At 42.2% G+C, this 16,996-nt stretch overlaps 1 long non-coding RNA gene across 1 annotated transcript; it reads left to right on the top strand.

The window, feature by feature from the left end:
* Positions 1-1,386: 1,386 nt before the first annotated feature.
* LOC124008446 lies at positions 1,387-3,623 on the top strand. The gene is made up of 4 exons (XR_006834097.1): positions 1,387-1,444; positions 2,130-2,194; positions 2,392-2,462; positions 3,216-3,623. It is a non-coding gene; the product is annotated as an uncharacterized LOC124008446 (long non-coding RNA).
* Positions 3,624-16,996: the final 13,373 nt, after the last annotated feature.

Below are 16,996 nucleotides of genomic sequence, written 5' to 3'. Positions count from 1 at the left end.
TACTTTACCCCAGATACATGACACTACAGTCTAATCCAGCCTTACTTTACCCCAGATACATGACACTACATGACACTACAGTCTAATCCAGCCTTACTTTACCCCAGATACATGACACTACAGTCTAATCCATCCTTACTTTACCCCAGATACATGACACTACAGTCTAATCCAGCCTTACTTTACCCCAGATACATGACACTACAGTCTAATCCAGCCTTACTTTACCCCAGATACATGACACTACAGTCTAATCCATCCTTACTTTACCCCAGATACATGACACTACAGTCTAATCCATCCTTACTTTACCCCAGGTACATGACACTACAGTCTAATCCATCCTTACTTTACCCCAGATACATGACACTACAGTCTAATCCAGCCTTACTTTACCCCAGATACATGACACTACAGTCTAATCCAGCCTTACTTTACCCCAGATACATGACACTACATGACACTACAGTCTAATCCATCCTTACTTTACCCCAGATACATGACACTACAGTCTAATCCATCCTTACTTTACCCCAGATACATGACACTACATGACACTACATGACACTACAGTCTAATCCATCCTTACTTTACCCCAGGTACATGACACTACAGTCTAATCCATCCTTATTTTACCCCAGATACATGACACTACAGTCTAATCCATCCTTACTTTACCCCAGATACATGACACTACAGTCTAATCCATCCTTACTTTTCCCCAGATACATGACACTACAGTCTAATCCATCCTTACTTTACCCCAGATACATTTTACCCCAGGTACATGACACTACAGTCTAATCCATCCTTACTTTACCCCAGGTACATGACACTACAGTCTAATCCATCCTTATTTTACCCCAGATACATGACACTACAGTCTAATCCAGCCTTACTTTACCCCAGATACATGACACTACAGTCTAATCCATCCTTACTTTACCCCAGATACATGACACTACAGTCTAATCCAGCCTTACTTTACCCCAGATACATGACACTACAGTCTAATCCAGCCTTACTTTACCCCAGATACATGACACTACAGTCTAATCCAGCCTTACTTTACCCCAGGTACATGACACTACAGTCTAATCCAGCCTTACTTTAGCCCAGATACATGACACTACAGTCTAATCCATCCTTACTTTACCCCAGATAACCTCGGGAATCGTATCTCTCGTTTGTTGTCCATTTTGGCACCTTGGCCATACGTCCCATAGCTGTAATCTGGAAACGACATTTTATATCTCCAGAGAGTCAGACGAACAGTTGGATACCATTTCTATGTCTCTGTGTCCAGTATGTGTGTGTTTGTGTGTTTGGGGGGGGGGGGTTCACTTTAAATGAAACCTGTGAGGTAAAATACTGATGGAGGATGCGTGTTTGTCTCCAGGTGTAGATCGCCTGGACAGGGACCTGACTATAGGCCAAATGCAAGGTAGGTCGGTGTGTGTGTGTGTGTGTGTGTGTGTGTGTGTGTGTGTGTGTGTGTGTGTGTGTGTGTGTGTGTGTGTGTGTGTGTGTGTGTGTGTGTGTGTGTGTGTGTGTGTGTGTGTGTGTGTGTGTGTGTGTGTGTGTGTGTGTGTGTGTGTGTGTGTGTGTGTTTAAACTATACTTGAAGACCAGGGGGTTTAGGTTTAGGGTTGGTTTTTAGGGTTAGGTTTATGGTTAGAATTAGGGTTAGGAGCTAAGGTTAGTTTTAGGGTTAGGAGCTAGGGTTAGGAGCTAGGGTGTGTTTTAGGGTTAGGAGCTAGTGTTGGGTTTAGGGTTAGAATTAGGGTTAGGAGCTAGGGTTAGGTTTAGGGTTAGGGAAAATAGTATTTTGAATGGGACTGATTGTGTGTTAGCTGTACAAGACTGTGCGTGTGTGTGTGTGTGTGTGTGTGTGTGTGTGTGTGTGTGTGTGTGTGTGTGTGTGTGTGTGTGTGTGTGTGTGTGTGTGTGTGTGTGTGTGTGTGTGTGTGTGTGTGTGTGTGTGTGTGTGTGTGTGTGTGTGTGTGTGTGTGTGTGTGTGTGTGTGTGTGTGTGAAAGAGAGTGGGATGTGTGCGAGATTGACACACACACACACACAGGCACACACTGTTCTCTGACTGAAGACCACCTGTTATATTATTCTCCTCAGGCAAATTCATGATGCAGGTGCTGCCCCCTAGTGGCCACGCAGTGCACGAGGACACACCAGACAAAGTAAGACACACACACACGCACACACACGCGCACACACACACACACACGCACGCACGCAGGCACACACACACACACACACACACACACACACACACACACACACACACACACACACACACACACACACACACACACACACACACACACACACACACACACACACACACACACTAACATGCATGTTGTCTCTTGTGCAGGTTGCAGATGCTCTGGCCAGCTTTCTGTTCAGACACAAGTTTGCTGAGGCCAGCAGAGGTCAGCGCACGAGGTGAGACATGCTAACACGCTAACTGACCCTGAACCTATAGTGAATCTATAGAAACATGCTAACATGCTAACTGAAACTATAGAAACATGTTAACTGACCCTGTACCTATAGAAACATGCTAACTGACCCTGAACCTATTGTAAACCTATAGAAACATGCTAACTGACCCTGAACCTATTGTAAACCTATAGAAACATGCTAACTGACCCTGAACCCATTGTAAACCTATAGAAACATGCTAACTGACCCTGAACCTATTGTAAACCTATAGAAACATGCTAACTGACCCTGAACCTATTGTAAACCTATAGAAACATGCTAACTGACCCTGAACCCATTGTAAACCTATAGAAACATGCTAACTGACCCTGAACCTATTGTAAACCTATAGTAACATGCTAACTGACCCTGAACCCATTGTAAACCTATAGAAACATGCTAACTGACCCTGAACCTATTGTAAACCTATAGAAACATGCTAACTGACCCTGAACCTATTGTAAACCTATAGAAACATGCTAACATGCTAACGGACCCTGAACCTATTGTAAACCTATAGAAACATGCTAACTGACCCTGAACCTATTGTAAACCTATAGAAACATGCTAACATGCTAACTGACCCTGAACCTGTTGTAAACCTATATAAACATGCTAACTGACCCTGAACCTATTGTAAACCTATAGAAACATGCTAACTGACCCTGAACCTATTGTAAACCTATAGAAACATGCTAACTCACTCTCTTTCAGCTCCTCCTACCCTTTCACGCGGTGAAGTCAGCAGGCCAACAGAGAACATCCCGTCTTTCTGTGTCCTGAACAACAAATATTTAAATCATTTTCATATTTTACTTTCCAACAGTTTATAGTGTTTTAGTATTTAGAACTTTGGTTACGTCATTTTAGCATTTTAGTCACTTAGAATTGTATGTTTTACAGTCGTAGTGTGGTTCAGTAAACATATTGCAGTGTTTTAAAAGTACAAGCCCCAGGGCAGTGGGATGGTGTTATGTAAGTACTAAAATGTGTCTAGTTGGACTGTGACTCAAACATGTGTTGGGTAAACAGTTCTCATGGGAGAGGAATGTAACGATCACTAACACACACACACACAGGAAGTAGGCATACACACACACACACACACACTCACACACACACACACACACACACACACACACACACACACACACACACACACACACACACACACACACACACACACACACACACACACACACACACACACACACACACACACACACACACACACACACACACACACACACACACACACACACACACACACACACACACACACACAGGAAAGTAGGCACACACACACACACACACACACACACACTAAGTAGGCACACACACACACACACTAAGTAGGCACACACACATACACACTAAGTAGGCACACACACACACACTAAGGAAAGCAGGCATGCACACACACACACACACTAAGGAAAGCAGGCATGCACACACACACACACACACACACACACACACACACACACACACACACACACACACACACACACACACACACACACACACACACACACACACACACACACACAGTAATATGATACAGGAGGGGAGTGATGATATTTTCATAAAAGCTACATTTCTTGTTGTGTGAAGGAAGCCATGTTTTAAAGGACGCTAGAAAGACAACAATAACATGTAGTAGCAGGAAACGGACTAGTTTCTGATAAACATAGTCCTGAATGTGGACTAGTTTCTGATAAACATAGTCCTGAATGTGGACTAGTTTCTGATAAACATAGTCCTGAATGTGGACTAGTTTCTGATAAACGTAGTCCTGAATGTGGACTAGTTTCTGATAAACATAGTCCTGAATGTGGACTAGTTTCTGATAAACATAGTCCTGAATGTGGACTAGTTTCTGATAAACATAGTCCTGAATGTGGACTAGTTTCTGATAAACGTAGTCCTGAATGTGGACTAGTTTCTGATAAACATAGTCCTGAATGTGGACTAGTTTCTGATAAACGTAGTCCTGAATGTGGACTAGTTTCTGATAAACATAGTCCTGAATGTGGACTGAATCTGTTTTGGAAACCAGTGTGTAGTAAATAGACACCAGGCTCATATAGTTTGTAGTGTCCTTCCATGTTATTCTGTCATGTAATAATGATAATCTGTAATGTCTCTAAGGGTTTATTCATGATAATCTGTTAATCTGTAATCTCTCTCTAAGGGTTTATTAATGATAATCTGTAATGTCTCTAAGGGTTTATTAATGATAATCTGTAATGTCTCTAAGGGTTTATTAATGATAATCTGTAATGTCTCTCTAAGGGTTTATTAATGATAATCTGTAATGTCTCTAAGGGTTTATTGATGATAATCTGTAATGTCTCTAAGGGTTTATTAATGATAATCTGTAATGTCTCTCTAAGGGTTTATTAATGATAATCTGTAATGTCTCTAAGGGTTTATTAATGATAATCTGTAATGTCTCTAAGGGTTTATTAATGATAATCTGTAATATCTCTCTAAGGGTTTATTAATGATAATCTGTAATGTCTCTAAGGGTTTATTAATGATAATCTGTAATGTCTCTAAGGGTTTATTGATGATAATCTGTAATGTCTCTAAGGGTTTATTAATGATAATCTGTAATGTCTCTCTAAGGGTTTATTGATGATAATCTGTAATGTCTCTAAGGGTTTATTCATGATAATCTGTAATGTCTCTCTAAGGGTTTATTGATGATAATCTGTAATGTCTCTAAGGGTTTATTCATGATAATCTGTAATGTCTCTCTAAGGGTTTATTCATGATAATCTGTAATGTCTCTCTAAGGGTTTATTAATGATAATCTGTAATGTCTCCCTAAGGGTTTATTAATGATAATCTGTAATGTCTCCCTAAGGGTTTATTAATGATAATCTGTAATGTCTCTCTAAGGGTTTATTCATGATAATCTGTAATGTCTCTCTAAGGGTTTATTCATGATAATCTGTAATGTCTCTCTAAGGGTTTATTAATGATAATCTGTAATGTCTCTAAGGGTTTATTAATGATAATCTGTAATGTCTCTCTAAGGGTTTATTAATGATAATCTGTAATGTCTCTAAGGGTTTATTAATGATAATCTGTAATGTCTCTAAGGGTTTATTAATGATAATCTGTAATGTCTCTCTAAGGGTTTATTAATGATAATCTGTAATGTCTCTAAGGGTTTATTGATGATAATCTGTAATGTCTCTAAGGGTTTATTAATGATAATCTGTAATGTCTCCCTAAGGGTTTATTAATGATAATCTGTAATGTCTCTCTAAGGGTTTATTGATGATAATCTGTAATGTCTCTAAGGGTTTATTCATGATAATCTGTAATGTCTCTCTAAGGGTTTATTGATGATAATCTGTAATGTCTCTAAGGGTTTATTCATGATAATCTGTAATGTCTCTCTAAGGGTTTATTCATGATAATCTGTAATGTCTCTCTAAGGGTTTATTAATGATAATCTGTAATGTCTCCCTAAGGGTTTATTAATGATAATCTGTAATGTCTCCCTAAGGGTTTATTAATGATAATCTGTAATGTCTCTCTAAGGGTTTATTCATGATAATCTGTAATGTCTCTCTAAGGGTTTATTCATGATAATCTGTAATGTCTCTCTAAGGGTTTATTCATGATAATCTGTAATGTCTCTCTAAGGGTTTATTGATGATAATCTGTAATGTCTCTCTAAGGGTTTATTCATGATAATCTGTAATGTCTCTCTAAGGGTTTATTGATGATAATCTGTAATGTCTCTAAGGGTTTATTCATGATAATCTGTAATGTCTCTAAGGGTTTATTCATGATAATCTGTAATGTCTCTCTAAGGGTTTATTGATGATAATCTGTAATGTCTCTAAGGGTTTATTCATGATAATCTGTAATGTCTCTCTAAGGGTTTATTCATGATAATCTGTAATGTCTCTAAGGGTTTATTCATGATAATCTGTAATGTCTCTCTAAGGGTTTATTGATGATAATCTGTAATGTCTCTAAGGGTTTATTCATGATAATCTGTAATGTCTCTCTTAGGGTTTATTCATGATAATCTGTTAATCTGTAATGTCTCTAAGGGTTTATTCATTAAAAGAGAGACGTGAAAAAGAAAACATGGCATACAATTTATTGGAACACGTGCAACATTTTTACAGACAATCAAAAATACCACACGGCTGTTGTGTATTTTAAATACACTTACCCTGTGTGTGAACACCCATACTACTAATTCTGTATGTTCTGGATGCCCCCAAAACACCAACTGTGCCGTTACCATGGTTACAAACACCACGGAAGAGGAGGGGGTCGTAACTTAACTCTCAGCCGGTCGGATTGCAGAGAGCCTTGACGATCCACTCCCTTTATGTGGACTACTCTAGGGATGGATACCCAATCCTCTAAACTTCTACCCCCCTCCCCTTGGAAGTGTGCACTTGGTCCCTCTCCCTCATCGATTTGAAAGTAATGGATTCAGGGCGAGAAATACGCGGTGGAAACGAACCCACACCTCTCATTGAAAATTACTTCCAACCCAGAATCCTAACGGGAGTAGTTGAGGAAAGAGGGAACTATAATCCCCCCTCGGGACTCCTATAATCTCTCTCATCAGGTCCCCCTCTCGGCGCTCCTATAATCTCTCTCATCAGGTCCCCCTCTCGGCGCTCCTATAATCTCTCTCATCAGGTCCCCCTCTCGGCGCTCCTATAATCTCCCTCATCAGGTCCCCCTCTCGGCGCTCCTATAATCTCTCTCCTCAGGTCCCCCCCTCGGAGCTCCTATAATCTCTCTCATCAGGTCCCCCTCTCGGCGCTCCTATAATCTCTCTCATCAGGTCCCCCTCTCGGAGCTCCTATAATCTCTCTCCTCAGGTCCCCCTCTCGGCGCTCCTATAATCTCTCTCATCAGGTCCCCCTCTCGGAGCTCCTATAATCTCTCTCATCAGGTCCCCCTCTCGGCGCTCCTATAATCTCTCTCATCAGGTCCCCCTCTCGGCGCTCCTATAATCTCCCTCATCAGGTCCCCCTCTCGGAGCTCCTATAATCTCTCTCCTCAGGTCCCTCTCTCGGCGCTCCTATAATCTCCCCCTCTCGGCGCTCCTATAATCTCCCTCATCAGGTCCCCCCCTCGGAGCTCCTATAATCTCCCTCATCAGGTCCCCCTCTCGGCGCTCCTATAATCTCCCTCATCAGGTCCCCCTCGGAGCTCCTATAATCTCTCTCATCAGGTCCCCCTCGGAGCTCCTATAATCTCCCTCATCAGGTCCCCTGTCGGCGCTCCTATAATCTCCCTCATCAGGTCCCCCTCGGAGCTCCTATAATCTCTCTCATCAGGTCCCCCTCGGAGCTCCTATAATCTCTCTCATCAGGTCCCCCTCGGAGCTCCTATAATCTCTCTCATCAGGTCCCCCTCGGAGCTCTATAATCTCTCATCAGGTCCCCCCCTCGGGGCTCCTATAATCTCTCTCATCAGGTCCCCCCCTCGGAGCTCCTATAATCTCTCTCATCAGGTCCCCCCCTCGGGGCTAATTAAATAAAAGGTCAAAAATATAATGTCCAGTCCTCTCACAGTAGGAGTGCTGATCTAGGATCAGGTTAGGCTTCAGCTAACATGTATTCAGTTAGTGGCTAGGTTGGCTAAAGCATAAACTGATCCTAGGTCAGCACTCCTACCCTGAGAGGCTTTATGACTACTGGTCCTGGTGTACGATTCCAAATCCACGCAGTAGTGAGTCTGTGTGAGGATTGTTGTTGACGCTCTGCCTGACAGGTGCCCGGGTCTGATCTCACAGTCAAATCCTTTGGGAGTGAAGTCATTTGAATAGCAGGGGGCGGGGAACATAGGAGCTTACGAAGCTGAGCCCAGCTTTTTAGAAAGGCATGTCTATGAAGTGGGCTCATTTGTCAGGGGGGGGGGGTGTGTTTGCACGGAGACGGGCCGTAATTGGCTGTCTCTCTCTCTCTCGTCTCGTCGATGATCGCCAGGCACAGGCAAGCTTCATTACCTGTCCTGTCAAAGCCAGAGCCCTTCTGATCACAGGAGATGTGTCTCGGCGTGTGATTGGCCCCTGGCCTGTGACGTAGGGCGGGGCTGATTTACAAACTCTCTCAGTCTCACGTCGCAATTGGACGTTGATCCATGTTTTTCAAAATGTCACAATTTTGAAGTTGTTCCAAACATAAAAAAGTGTTTAAGATAACCAATCAGAGTTAGTGCCTAACCTTTAACCAATCAGAGTTAGTGCCTAACCTTTAACCAATCAGAGTTAGTGCCTAACCTTTAACCAATCAGAGTTAGTGCCTAACCTTTAACCAGAGTTAGTGCCTAACCTTTAACCAATCAGAGTTAGTGCCTAACCTTTAACCAATCAGAGTTAGTGCCTAACCTTTAACCAATCAGAGTTAGTGCCTAACCTTTAACCAATCAGAGTTAGTGCCTAACCTTTAACCAATCAGAGTTAGTGCCTAACCTTTAACCAATCAGAGTTAGTGCCTAACATTTACCAATCAGAGTTAGTGCCTAATCTTAACCAATCAGAGTTAGTGCCTAATCTTAACCAATCAGAGTTAGTGGATAAACGTTTATCTTTAAGGTTAGGGCCAAGGTTTGGGATAGAAACAAACATTTCTTTTTCTTTTTGAAACAAACATTATTGCTGGATTCAAAAGATGCAACTTTTGGAATCAGAGGCTGCCGTTACCTACCTGAAGGTAACAGCGCTCACTGTTGCCCCCTAGTGGTCGGTTCCCACATCGTTTCCCCGACATCCTCAGACATGGACGGACGTCGAATAATGACTTCTGACCCGGGTGACCTGGCTGTGGTAACACGGCCTAAAAATCATACCTAAATATATTTAACATGTTTTCTTTAAATAACACTCATTTTAAAAAGCTAAAATACAAAACAGTCAGCAATAGTCTAATAAATTATGGGCTTGTGAAATGATATCTAGGTTAAATATAAACCCTTCCACAACTATAAAACCCAAGAATAACTGTACAGTTTTATCAAAGTAGTAGTTTAAACCTGCTTTTTGTTGTCGTTTTGTTTTGTTGTTGCAATATTCAATGATCTAGATTGTAAAGTCTATGAAAATGTCCTTTTTATTAGAAACGTGACCAGTACCATGCATAAAACGCACATTCAACGAATAATGACCCACTTCTGGAAGCAGGCGTGATAGAATATTAAATAAACATGTGTCTTCAACAAAATCTCTCAAACACAAACCTAGAAATGTCAAGTTTATCCAACTTTTTAAAAATTAAAAAAAACAAGTTGCTAGTTCACAAGGTAAAAGTGAATTGTTATGAAACTGGACTGTTTGAACAGAACGGAAATCAGGTGTCCTTGTTTCTCAGAGTGACAACGAGTTGACAACTTCTTATAGAATAGAGCTTTCTGCTTATTGCACATTTTAAACATAAAAAAAAATAAAAAAAGACAAACAGCAAGTAGAATAGTAGTACCTGGCTACCATGAGCGAAGATGCACACAGCAGAAGGAACGAAGAAGACGAGACAAGATGATAAACCTCTCAGGCAACAAAAAAAAACAACCCTCCCCCCAAAAACACAGAATATTGTTTCTGTCAATACAGGCATTTGGAATATCACACACAAAAGAAACATACAATTAAAATGAGCTTGATATAAAAATCTCCCAGCCCCTAGTGTGTGACGACACAGCATCCGAATGGGCCACTGCCAGGGGCACAGAGAGGAGGTACGGGGCACAGAGAGGAGGTACGGGGCACAGCATCCGAATGGGCCACTGCCAGGGGCACAGCATCCGAATGGGCCACTGGGGAGGTGGGGGATCTCTCTCTGTACATATCCTCAATATGGTTGTTCCTCAGGGGAGGTGGGGGATCTCTCTGTACATATCCTCAATATGGTTGTTCCTCAGGGGAGGATCTCTCTGTACATATCCTCAATATGGTTGTTCCTCAGGGGAGGTGGGGGATCTCTCTGTACATATCCTCAATATGGTTGTTCCTCAGGGGAGGTGGGGGATCTCTCTCTAAACATAACCTCAATATGGTTGTTCCTCAGGGGAGGATCTCTCTGTACATAACCTCAATATAGTTGTTCCTCAGGGGAGGATCTCTGTACATAACCTCAATATAGTTGTTCCTCAGGGGAGGATCTCTCTGTACATAACCTCAATATAGTTGTTCCTCAGGGGAGGATCTCTCTGTACATAACCTCAATATAGTTGTTCCTCAGGAGAGGATCTCTCTCTACATAACCTCAATATGGTTGTTCCTCAGGGGAGGATCTCTCTCTACATAACCTCAATATGGTTGTTCCTCAGGGGAGGATCTCTCTCTGTACACAACTTCAATATGGTTGTTCCTCAGGAGAGGATCTGTCATTTATTTGTGTTTTCTCCCCCACACACCCTAAAGCTGTATGTGTGCTCTTAACAGAACCGGTTGTCATTCTACACACAGCCTCTGTAGGGCAGCGGGAGAGTCCCGGTGACCCGGTTCACGTGAGGCATAATAAATATATAAATCTACTTCCTGCTGTTGCCAAACACTGGACCGTATCAGATATTTTTTCCCTCCTCTCATTGGAAACTACTTCCAACCAATACTTTCAGAATCCCGAGGGGAGTGAACAAGTGCCCAGTTCAACTCACGCTTGGCTATTTATCTACACACACACACAAAGATAGTTTGTCACCTCGATCCAGAATATATTTTATTGAGTCATCGTCGAGCTGTTTGTTTCAGGTCAGTAATACGGTGACTCTCTGTGTCGGTACAAAAATAAAACATTTATGTTTTTATCAAAATAGTTGTTATAATACTATACTAATATAATAATAATACTCTATTTCTCTTTCCCATCAAACACTCAGTGAGCATAGGGCTCTGGTCTATAGTAGTGTACTATATAGGGAATAGGGCTCTGGTCTATAGTAGTGTTACTGTATAGGGAATAGGGCTCTGGTCTATAGTAGTGTACTATATAGGGAATAGGGCTCTGGTCTATAGTAGTGTACTATATAGGGAATAGGGCTCTGGTCTATAGTAGTGTACTATATAGGGAATAGGGCTCTGGTCTATAGTAGTGTTACTGTATAGGGAATAGGGCTCTGGTCTATAGTAGTGTACTATATAGGGAATAGGGCTCTGGTCTATAGTAGTGTTACTGTATAGGGAATAGGGCTCTGGTCTATAGTAGTGTACTATATAGGGAATAGGGCTCTGGTCTATAGTAGTACCACTATATAGGGAATAGGGTCTAAAGTAGTACCACTATATAGGGAATAGGGCTCTGGTCTATAGTAGTGTTACTGTATAGGGAATAGGGCTCTGGTCTATAGTAGTGTTACTGTATAGGGAATAGGGCTCTGGTCTATAGTAGTGTTACTGTATAGGGAATAGGGCTCTGGTCTATAGTAGTGTTACTGTATAGGGAATAGGGCTCTGGTCTATAGTAGTGTACTATATAGGGAATAGGGCTCTGGTCTATAGTAGTGTTACTGTATAGGGAATAGGGCTCTGGTCTATAGTAGTGTTACTGTATAGGGAATAGGGCTCTGGTCTATAGTAGTGTTACTGTATAGGGAATAGGGCTCTGGTCTAAAGTAGTGTTACTATATAGGGAATAGGGCTCTGGTCTATAGTAGTGTTACTGTATAGGGAATAGGGCTCTGATGGGGCCACAGTGTCTCCTGACCCCTCCTGTCTCAGCCTCCAGTATTTATGCTGCAGTAGTTTATGTGTCGGGGGGCTAGGGTCAGTTTGTTTATCTGGAGTACTTCTCCTGTCCTATTCGGTGTCCTGTGTAAATCTAAGTGTGCGTTCTCTAATTCTCTCCTTCTCTCTTTCTTTCTCTCTCTCGGAGGACCTGAGCCCTAGAACCATGCCCCAGGACTACCTGACATGATGACTCCTTGCTGTCCCCAGTCCACCTGGCCATGCTGCTGCTCCAGTTTCAACTGGCCTGGGCCCTAGGACCATGTCCCAGGACTACCTGACATGAGGACTCCTTGCTGTCCCCAGTCCACCTGGCCATGCTCCTGCTCCAGTTTCAACTGTTCTGCCTTACTATTATTCAACCATGCTGGTCATTTATGAACATTTGAACATCTTGGCCACGTTCTGTTATAATCTCCACCTGGCACAGCCAAAGAGGACTGGCCACCCCACATATGCTCTCTCTAATTCTCTCTTTCTTTCTCTCTCTCGGAGGACCTGAGCCCTAGGACCGTGCCCCAGGACTACCTGACATGATGGCTCCTTGCTGTCCCCAGTCCATCTGACTGTGCTGCTGCTCCAGTTTCAACTGTTCTGCCTTATTATTATTTGACCATGCTGGTCATTTATGAACATTTGAACATCTTGGTCATGTTCTGTTATAATCTCTACCCGGCACAGCCAGAAGAGGACTGGCCACCCCACATAGCCCGGTTCCTCTCTAGGTTTCTTCCTAGGTTTTGGCCTTTCTAGGGAGTTTTTCCTAGCCACCGTGCTTTTACACCTGCATTGTTTGCTGTTTGGGGTTTTAGGCTGGGTTTCTGTACAGCACTTTGAGATATCAGCTGATGTACGAAGGGCTATATAAATAAATTTGATTTGATTTGATTTGATTTGGTCTAAAGTAGTGTTACTATATAGGGAATAGGGCTCTGGTCTATAGTAGTGTTACTGTATAGGGAATAGGGCTCTGGTCTATAGTAGTACCACTATATAGGGAATAGGGTCTAAAGTAGTACCACTATATAGGGAATAGGGCTCTGGTCTATAGTAGTGTTACTGTATAGGGAATAGGGCTCTGGTCTATAGTAGTGTTACTGTATAGGGAATAGGGCTCTGGTCTATAGTAGTGTTACTGTATAGGGAATAGGGCTCTGGTCTATAGTAGTGTTACTGTATAGGGAATAGGGCTCTGGTCTATAGTAGTGTTACTGTATAGGGAATAGGGCTCTGGTCTATAGTAGTGTTACTGTATAGGGAATAGGGCTCTGGTCTATAGTAGTGTTACTGTATAGGGAATAGGGCTCTGGTCTATAGTAGTGTTACTGTATAGGGAATAGGGCTCTGGTCTATAGTAGTGTTACTGTATAGGGAATAGGGCTCTGGTCTATAGTAGTGTTACTGTATAGGGAATAGGGCTCTGGTCTATAGTAGTGTTACTGTATAGGGAATAGGGCTCTGGTCTATGGTAGTGTTACTGTATAGGGAATAGGGCTCTGGTCTATAGTAGTGTTACTGTATAGGGAATAGGGCTGTGGTCTAAAGTAGTGTTACTGTATAGGGAATAGGGCTCTGGTCTATAGTAGTGTTACTGTATAGGGAATAGGGCTCTGGTCTATAGTAGTGTACTATATAGGGAATAGGGCTCTGGTCTATAGTAGTGTTACTGTATAGGGAATAGGGCTCTGGTCTATAGTAGTGTACTATATAGGGAATAGGGCTCTGGTCTATAGTAGTGTACTATATAGGGAATAGGGCTCTGGTCTATAGTAGTGTACTATATAGGGAATAGGGCTCTGGTCTATAGTAGTGTTACTGTATAGGGAATAGGGCTCTGGTCTATAGTAGTGTACTATATAGGGAATAGGGCTCTGGTCTATAGTAGTGTTACTGTATAGGGAATAGGGCTCTGGTCTATAGTAGTGTACTATATAGGGAATAGGGCTCTGGTCTATAGTAGTGTTACTGTATAGGGAATAGGGCTCTGGTCTATAGTAGTACCACTATATAGGGAATAGGGTCTAAAGTAGTACCACTATATAGGGAATAGGGCTCTGGTCTATAGTAGTGTTACTGTATAGGGAATAGGGCTCTGGTCTATAGTAGTGTTACTGTATAGGGAATAGGGCTCTGGTCTATAGTAGTGTTACTGTATAGGGAATAGGGCTCTGGTCTATAGTAGTGTTACTGTATAGGGAATAGGGCTCTGGTCTATAGTAGTGTTACTGTATAGGGAATAGGGCTCTGGTCTATAGTAGTGTTACTGTATAGGGAATAGGGCTCTGGTCTATAGTAGTGTTACTGTATAGGGAATAGGGCTCTGGTCTATAGTAGTGTTACTGTATAGGGAATAGGGCTCTGGTCTATAGTAGTGTTACTGTATAGGGAATAGGGCTCTGGTCTATAGTAGTGTTACTGTATAGGGAATAGGGCTCTGGTCTATGGTAGTGTTACTGTATAGGGAATAGGGCTCTGGTCTATAGTAGTGTTACTGTATAGGGAATAGGGCTGTGGTCTAAAGTAGTGTTACTGTATAGGGAATAGGGCTCTGGTCTATAGTAGTGTTACTGTATAGGGAATAGGGCTCTGGTCTATAGTAGTGCCACTATATAGGGAATAGGGCTCTGGTCTATAGTAGTGTTACTGTATAGGGAATAGGGCTCTGGTCTATAGTAGTGTTACTGTATAGGGAATAGGGCTCTGGTCTATAGTAGTGTTACTGTATAGGGAATAGGGCTCTGGTCTATAGTAGTGTTACTGTATAGGGAATAGGGCTCTGGTCTATAGTAGTGTTACTGTATAGGGAATAGGGCTCTGGTCTATAGTAGTGTTACTGTATAGGGAAAAGGGCTCTGGTCTATAGTAGTGTTACTGTATAGGGAATAGGGCTCTGGTCTATAGTAGTACCACTATATAGGGAATAGGGCTCTGGTCTATAGTAGTGTTACTGTATAGGGAATAGGGCTCTGGTCTATAGTAGTGTTACTGTATAGGGAATAGGGCTCTGGTCTAAAGTAGTGTTACTGTATAGGGAATAGGGCTCTGGTCTATAGTAGTGTTACTGTATAGGGAATAGGGCTCTGGTCTATAGTAGTGTTACTGTATAGGGAATAGGGCTCTGGTCTAAAGTAGTGTTACTGTATAGGGAATAGGGCTCTGGTCTATAGTAGTGTTACTGTATAGGGAATAGGGCTCTGGTCTATAGTAGTGCCACTATATAGGGAATAGGGCTCTGGTCTATAGTAGTGCCACTATATAGGGAATAGGGCTCTGGTCTATAGTAGTGTTACTGTATAGGGAATAGGGCTCTGGTCTAAAGTAGTGCACTATATAGGGAATAGGGCTCTGGTCTATAGTAGTGTTACTGTATAGGGAATAGGGCTCTGGTCTAAAGTAGTGTTACTGTATAGGGAATAGGGCTCTGGTCTATAGTAGTGTTACTGTATAGGGAATAGGGCTCTGGTCTAAAGTAGTGCACTATATAGGGAATAGGGCTCTGGTCTATAGTAGTGTTACTGTATAGGGAATAGGGCTCTGGTCTAAAGTAGTGTTACTGTATAGGGAATAGGGCTCTGGTCTAAAGTAGTGTTACTGTATAGGGAATAGGGCTCTGGTCTAAAGTAGTGCACTATATAGGGAATAGGGCTCTGGTCTATAGTAGTGTTACTGTATAGGGAATAGGGCTCTGGTCTAAAGTAGTGTTACTGTATAGGGAATAGGGCTCTGGTCTAAAGTAGTGTTACTGTATAGGGAATAGGGCTCTGGTCTATAGTAGTGTTACTGTATAGGGAATAGGGCTCTGGTCTATAGTAGTGCCACTATATAGGGAATAGGGCTCTGGTCTATAGTAGTGCCACTATATAGGGAATAGGGCCCTGGTCTATAGTAGTGTTACTGTATAGGGAATAGGGCTCTGGTCTAAAGTAGTGCACTATATAGGGAATAGGGCTCTGGTCTATAGTAGTGTTACTGTATAGGGAATAGGGCTCTGGTCTAAAGTAGTGTTACTGTATAGGGAATAGGGCTCTGGTCTATAGTAGTGTTACTGTATAGGGAATAGGGCTCTGGTCTAAAGTAGTGCACTATATAGGGAATAGGGCTCTGGTCTATAGTAGTGTTACTGTATAGGGAATAGGGCTCTGGTCTAAAGTAGTGTTACTGTATAGGGAATAGGGCTCTGGTCTAAAGTAGTGTTACTGTATAGGGAATAGGGCTCTGGTCTAAAGTAGTGTTACTGTATAGGGAATAGGGCTCTGGTCTATAGTAGTGTTACTGTATAGGGAATAGGGCTCTGGTCTAAAGTAGTGCACTATATAGGGAATAGGGCTCTGGTCTATAGTAGTGTTACTGTATAGGGAATAGGGCTCTGGTCTAAAGTAGTGTTACTGTATAGGGAATAGGGCTCTGGTCTAAAGTAGTGTTACTGTATAGGGAATAGGGCTCTGGTCTAAAGTAGTGTTACTGTATAGGGAATAGGGCTCTGGTCTATAGTAGTGTTACTGTATAGGGAATAGGGCTCTGGTCTATAGTAGTGTTACTGTATAGGGAATAGGGCTCTGGTCTAAAGTAGTGTTACTGTATAGGGAATAGGGCTCTGGTCTATAGTAGTGTTACTGTATAGGGAATAGGGCTCTGGTCTAAAGTAGTGCACTATATAGGGAATAGGGCTCTGGTCTATAGTAGTGTTACTGTATAGGGAATAGGGCTCTGGTCTATAGTAGTACCACTATATAGGGAATAGGGCTCTGGTCTATAGTAGTGTTACTGTATAGGGAATAGG

Source organism: Oncorhynchus gorbuscha, linkage group LG21, assembly GCF_021184085.1.
Source record: "Oncorhynchus gorbuscha isolate QuinsamMale2020 ecotype Even-year linkage group LG21, OgorEven_v1.0, whole genome shotgun sequence".
NCBI lineage: Eukaryota > Metazoa > Chordata > Actinopteri > Salmoniformes > Salmonidae > Oncorhynchus > Oncorhynchus gorbuscha.
The sequence above is the reverse complement of the archived record's forward strand: the minus strand, read 5'-3'. Positions and strand labels throughout refer to the sequence as shown.